This window comes from Nematolebias whitei, chromosome 1 (assembly GCF_014905685.2).
Source record: "Nematolebias whitei isolate Nwh7 chromosome 1, NemWhi1, whole genome shotgun sequence".
In the NCBI taxonomy this organism is placed as follows: Eukaryota; Metazoa; Chordata; class Actinopteri; order Cyprinodontiformes; family Rivulidae; genus Nematolebias; species Nematolebias whitei.
Window position 1 is genome coordinate 62,173,526 of NC_056498.1, and position 7,122 is coordinate 62,180,647.

The 7,122-nt window shown below is 39.7% G+C and overlaps 1 protein-coding gene across 2 annotated transcripts in view; it reads right to left on the reverse strand.

The window, feature by feature from the left end:
• Positions 1-1,843, reverse strand: part of LOC119419026 (protein FAM53B) — a 31,269-nt gene extending 29,426 nt beyond the window's left edge. For both annotated transcript variants that reach the window (XM_037686333.1, XM_037686325.1), the window contains exon 1: positions 1,767-1,843. The gene's annotated coding sequence lies outside the window, so the exon portion shown is untranslated. The remainder of the gene's footprint in view (positions 1-1,766) is intronic.
• Positions 1,844-7,122: the final 5,279 nt, after the last annotated feature.

Sequence of the window (7,122 nt, forward strand, 5' to 3'; positions counted from 1 at the left end):
CTTAACCTCTGCTTCATGTCTAATTTGAACTTTTGGCCACTTTTTGAAGAGGTACTCGCTGGACTGATTCCATGCAACAGCCAGCAACACTTCCTGTTATGATCACCACATTAGGCAGGTTTCATTGTGGGTTAAGGCCAATAGCTGATGTAGACACATTTCAAGGTACCTTCATAGACACATTTCAAGGTACCTTCAACTTGGGTACCAAACCACTTCGCTGCAGTATTATGTTTGTGGTGTCCACAAGAATCAACCAGCAGTAATGCAATACTTAGCAGGGTAAAACAAAAATATAGACATTTGCTTCCTAATCTACAAAAATAAATAAATAAATAAACCACTGACAAAAAAGCAGTTTAAAGCTTTGCTGTCATATTCAGAGTGCCCTGGATTTGATTGTGAACCAATAGTGCAATAAAAAAAGTTGCAACATGAGGCTGGTGTGGGCGGCCTCATCTGTATATCAAACGATGATGTCCTGGACTGTACATTCTTATCATTTCTTGTACGGGTGGTTTCAGTTTCATGAGTAATTATATATTTATAGTATAAGACTTTCTTGTTAATGTGTAGCCATAACAGTGCAGCATTTTACGTTTTGACTGGACTCCCAAGATCCAGCCACACACACACACACACACACACACACACACACACACACATATAATAAATGGACTGTACTTATATACTGTAGTGCCTTTCTATCTGATCAAGATACTCAAAAGTGCTTTACAACACAATCCGTGCCCTCATTTACCCATTCCTACAGCACTCTAATACATCTCTACAAAGCTAATTGAACAAATCATTCAATAGAGACTAATCAGTGATTTAGATCACTGATTAGGACAAACATCTGAGGCCGTGACAGGTTCAGGGTCTTGCCCAGGGACACTTCGATATGTGACTGCATAGTGGTGGAATCAAACCTCAAACTCTCCCATTGAAGGACGAACACTCTAATGTTATATATTACTGGTGAAACTACTGAGCGCTGATGAAAAAGAACCATACCTGAGAAGAAAATGTCTATTGAAACATATGGCATCTTGTGAACTATCTTCAAAAACAAACAACAATAAAAGACATGATTAGTATCTACAGATCTCTATCTAAAGGGGAAGCAAACTTCTGTTTGTGTGGTCATGACTGGTGAGAGATAAGTAACAAAGCTTTGTGAGGCCAAGCACTCAGGCCTCTGAATCTCTTCTCCCAGGCTGTGGTGTGGAGCTGTGTCAACACATGCTGCTGCAGAACAACCACACTGCCTCTCCACATACAGGTACAGTTTTCTGCAGCTCCAGTTTCAGGCAGCTTGTCTGCTGCCTCAAAGTGTTTGTGTGCATCCTTTCTAAATCCTCTAGCACTTATTATTATCGAGCATAATTTTTTTATGGAACAATAGGGTGGTAAATCAAACAATAAACTGGAGTCCTCCACAAAGACTGTGAAGAGAAAACTGCATAAAATTGACTTTTTAATCTTAGTATTGATTTTATGCAACAGAGACTGGTTTGCTATGATTACAATATTAATGAATACATCTCAGCTTTCTTGCTACCCAAGAAAACCTGACAATCAATGTTAGGGGGAAACCCAGCATGAACAACAATGTTGCAAACTTTGGAGTAGTCAAAGAGAAGAAACACAAGGATGCTAGCTATCACGACATAAATACTACCTGGTTAGTGGAAGTGTTTTTTTAATAAGTATACGTAATTTAACAAAAATAAAAGGAAGACATTTATTTTAAATAAACTTACAGATTTCTTTCAGTAGCAGCAGTCAGTTCGGTGTCCTCTATGCAGGACTGAGAGCAGAACTGTGTGAAGCTGGGAGCTGAGCTGCTGCCTTCAGCATTGATTGTAACAATATCCGCGTACACACGAACCAAGACGAGAGGAGGGGAACCAGGGAAAACAGAGTGGATAAAAAACTTATATAAAAATACATACTGATAAGTAAAATAATACTATAACTTATAAAGAGCTAAGTATTAATTTAAAACTGAAAAATGTTATAATATAAGGTCACACGAGCAACAACGTTTAAATGGTTTATCCTGGCACCCCTGTCGAGTTGGTACATTCCACTTCAGCTCTCCACTCATGTGCTACTTTAATATATTACAGTTCAGAGAAGTCAATGGAACCGATTTAAAACAACTATAACAAAACTATTTGAACTACTTGACTAAAAGCTGGCCCTAGGAATCTTTAACTTTATTTAATTTAGTTAGGCTTGCACGTTTCAATAAAAATATCAAATAAGTTTAAATTTATTAATTCAACCTTTATTTATACAGGTTAGTCTCATTGAGCTTGGAGGACTCATTTATAAGAGAAACCTGTTTTGAACAAAGAACAAAGATGAGGTACAGACAACAAAAGGCAATCATATAAAAGCATTAAAAAATGACGAGTAAATGACGAGTAAATAAAATAAATGATATAAAAACGAAACAAAAACAGCTACGTGAAGCGATGTAAAATACTAAAAACAGGGACATGTCTGCAATGGTAAAATCAGTGACAAAGACAGTGGTGATTGCTTGAACAGTGCTGTAAAGCCTGAACTTTTACAATGTAGTCATTAGCAGTGTGAAACCTGCCCTGCATGCCAGAGCAATTCAATTTGATCCACAAAAATCCTATTAGCAGACCGCAAAGGTGTTTCCATAGAGATGGAGTGAAAACACACTGCTAAAAAAATTGAAAGAACGCTATGAAAACACATCAGATTGGGGGGAAAACATCTTGTTGGATATCCATACTAATATGAAATGGGGAATGCGTAACAAAGGGATGTGATGTTATTTGATGAAAATGAACGTTATCAACCCACAGAAAGCTTAATTGGAAGTCACCAAGAAATCTAAACTAAGAACTGATACAGCATGCTAGTTTAATTGGATGAGATTTAATTGCAGCAGCTCAAAATGGTACTCAGTAGTTTGTATGGTTCTCATGTGCTTGTTTGCATGCCTGACAACATAGGGACATGCTCCTTATGGTGGATGGTGTCCTGGAGTATCTCCTCCCAGATCCTTACCAGGACATCACTGAGCTCCTGGACAGTCTGAGGTGCAAACTGGCAGTGTTGAACCCAGAGATGTTCTATTGGATTTAGGTCAGGTGAGTGTGGAGGCTAGACAATGATAGAAATTCCTTCATCCTCCAGGAACAGCCGCATACTTTTGCCACATGAGGAACATGCCACATGTACAAGAAGGAACCCAGGACTCACTGCACCAACGAAGGGTCTAACAATGGGTCTAAGGATTTCATCCCGATACCTAATGGCAGTGCCAGACATGCCAATTCTGGAAAATGCCACTCGAGTTTCATGGTGCTGGGCAGTGAACACAGGGCCGACTCGAGGACGCCAGGGCCTCGGGTCACCCTAAAAATGTTTGTTTCTAACGATTTGGTCAGAGACATTCACATCAGTGGCCTGCTGGAGGTCACTTTGTAGGGCTTCGACAGTCCTCATCCTGTTCCTTCTTGCACTAAGGAGCAGATACCAGTTCAGCTGATGGGTTAAGGATGACTGACAGCCCTGTCCAGCTCTCCTAGAGTAACTGCCTGTCTCCTGGAACACAACAAAACCTAGCAATGCCACGAACTGATGCGCCATCCTGGTGGAGTTGCACTGTCCCTGTGCAATTTTTGCAGGGTCCAAGTATCACTTCATGCTCCCAGTAGTGACACTGACACTAGTCAAATGCAATACTGAAAAGTAGTTGAAAAAGGTGAAAAGGAAAATATGTCTTTTGCCTCCAGCTGCAAAAGAATACCTGCTTTTATGGTTGTATCTCTGATGTCCCTTTAGTGTAAATTTTATCAACACCAGCTTACATTGATTAACAACCCCCTCTACTACTTAACTGACCAGATCAAAAGCCCAGAAGTTTAACTGATGATACTATACTCTGAATAAAAAATGTTCCTTTAATTTTTGAGCAGTGTATAAATATTTGCACTGTTACATTGACTGGAGAGGTTGAAATGAAAGCACAGCATTGGTGCTGGCAGACCGGCCAGTGGTCTATGGCATCAAGTCTAAAACCTTCCTCTTTAGGTTAATATTATGGGTGGAAAAAAGTGCAGCTTCAAACATTTGTCAACCCCAAAAGCCATGAAAGTGCTGACAGTGGTAAATTTACAGTTCAGCCCATCAAGAGTCTGAGTTTATGACTAATGGTGAATGTGTGCAAAATACATTCGTAACTAATGGTTCCAGGTTTAACAGGACAGCCTATTTAACTCATTAAAAGGTGCATATTCTTGTAAATGTTAATTATATAACTGTAAAAAGTGCCCCAGCCTTTTACTGAAATCATTTTACACAAGTTTGGTTGGACTGTATCACTAATGTATTTGCAAGACATTTTATGAGTTCAACAAATATTCTTCACATTTTTTGTTTACTATATTATGAAGAGGTTTCACACCGTTGGCAGAAAAGCTAATCTTTATAAAAGCAAACACAACTGCTTTGTAATGGAGGAATTTGGCGGACAATGGTGAGTCCATATGTGTAATATTATCAAAAAGCACTCCAAACTGCCTAATGTGCCATCTTTAAGACAGGGAGTGTACAGTGCATCCGGAAAGTGTTCACAGTGCTTCACTTTTTCCATATTTTATGTTACAGTTTTATTCCAAATCTCTTTCCTCAAACTTCTGCACAATGCCCCATTGTGACAATGTGAAAAAATATTTATTTTAGATTTTTTCAAATTTATTAAAATTAGAAAACTAAGAAATCACATTGACACAAGTATTAACAGCCTTTGCCAAGAAGTTCAAAATTGAGCATATGCCATATTTTCCGGCATATAAGTCACATCAGTCAAAAAAAAAGCATCATAAAGAGGAAAAAAAAAACATAAGTAAGTCGCTTCGGCGTGCATATAAGTCGCATTCATTATATGTCACCGCTGACCTGCCATGTTTATAATGTGTTTATTTAATAGTCAAAATAGCTTCAATTCGCCTGGACAGCGCCATCCATCCATCCATCGCGGCTGGAGCCGCTAGCTCTACAACATTCCTCCACCTGCACCAGCTGAGTGAAGCGAGCACACACAGGAGGACTCGCTGTTGCAGTTCTTTGGAATTTAAAGCTTAAATAAAAAATTGCGTTATGAATATGGAAAAAAAAAAATGTATAAAATTTGCTTCAGAATATAAGTCGCAGGACTGACAAATATGCAAAAAATGTGACTAATACGCCGGAAAATACAGTACTGTTTCCACTAATCAGGCTTGAAATGTTTCTACAACTTAAATGGTGTCCGCTTGTGGTAAATTCAGTTGATTGGACTTGATTTGGAAAGGCACATACCTGACTTGTCTATATAAAGTCCCACAGTTGACAGTGCATGTCTGTGCGCAAACACCAAGCATGACGTCAAAGGAATTGTCTATAGACCTCCAAGACAGGATTGTGTTGAGGCACAAATCTGGGGAAGGATGCAGAAAATAATTCTGCTGCTTTGAAGGTCTCAATGAGCACAGCGGCCTCTATCATTCATAAATGGAAGATGTTTGGATCCACCAGGACTCTTGCTAGAGTTGGCCGGCCATCTAAAATCAGCAATCACAGAAGAGACTTAGCAAGGGAGGTTTCTCAAAAACCTGATGGTCACTCTGTCAGAGTTCCAGCGTTCCTCTGTGGAGAGAGAAACTTCTAGGAGGACAACCTTTTCTGCAGCAATCCACCAATCAGACCTGCATGGTAGAGTGGCCAGATGAAAGCCACTCCTTAATAAAAGCCACATGGCAGCTCGTCTGGAGTGTGACAAAAGGCACCTGAAGGACTTTCAGACCATGAGAAACAAGATTATTTGGTCTGATGAGACAAAGATTGAACTCTTTGGTGTGACTGCCAGACATCATGTTGGAAGGAAACCAGGTACCGCTCAGGCCAATATCATCCCTACAGTGAAGCATAGTGGTGGCAGCATCATGCTATGGGGATGTTTTTCAGCAGCAGGAACTGGCAGACTACCGGTAGTCAGGATAGAAAGATGAATGCAGCAATGTAGAGACATCCTGGACAAAAACCTGCTCTAGAATGCTCTGACCTCAGAGTGGGGTGGTGGTTCATTTTTCAGCAGGACAACCCATAGCACATGGCCAAGATCTCAAAGGAGGGGCTTCAGGACCACTCTGTGAAGGTCCTGGGGTGGCCAAGCCAGAGTCCAGACTTTAATTCAATTGAACATCTCTGGAGATATCTGAAAATGGTTGTGCACAGACAACTTTCATCCAACCTGATGGCACTTGAGATGTACTGCAAAGAAGAATGGGGAAAAACTGCCTAAAAATACGTGTGCTAAGCTTGTGGCATCAAATTCAAAATGACTTGAGGCTGTAATTGCTGCTAAAGGTGGATCAACAAAGTATCAAGGCTGTGAATACTTCAGGTCTCTCTTGTAAGAGTCCCTGAGACTCAATGGGATTTACCTGTATAAATAAAGGTTGAATGAAAACTACTTGCATAAATGTGACTTATTTATTTTTTTATTTGTAATAAATTTGCAAAAAATCTTGATCTTTTCACATTGTTATAATGGGGTATTCTGTGTAAAATTTTGAGGAAATGAATTAAATACAAATTGGAATAAGGCTGTAACATGACAAAATGTGGAAAAAGTGAAGCGTTGTGAATACTTTCCGGATGCTCTGTATATGCTGACAGAGGCAAAGCACAGAACATTTTTAAAAAGAGCAGAACGACACTTCTCTTCATGGGAAAAATCTCTGGGAGTTGTCAATGTGGGCTAAACAGGTATATCCAGGCAGGATATCCAGAGCCTTGTAAATTTCCAGGCAATAATTCTTGTAAATCTTGAATGTGTTTACTCAACAGAGTGCCTTCAGCATAGACGGCTCCCATTGGACCACTGGCCCATGCAGCATGTGATTAGTCTGGCAGATATTAATGACACCACTGAGAAAGGAAAAGTTGGACAAGCGGTTCTCCCACAGAAGTCATGGCCTCTTGTTTATTATGCCAGAAGTTCTTAATCATCATCCTTAGGGCCAAAATGCTGCTGGTATCCAGATTATCAAACTAGATTATCTTTGCATGATAGAAACGTTTTAATGT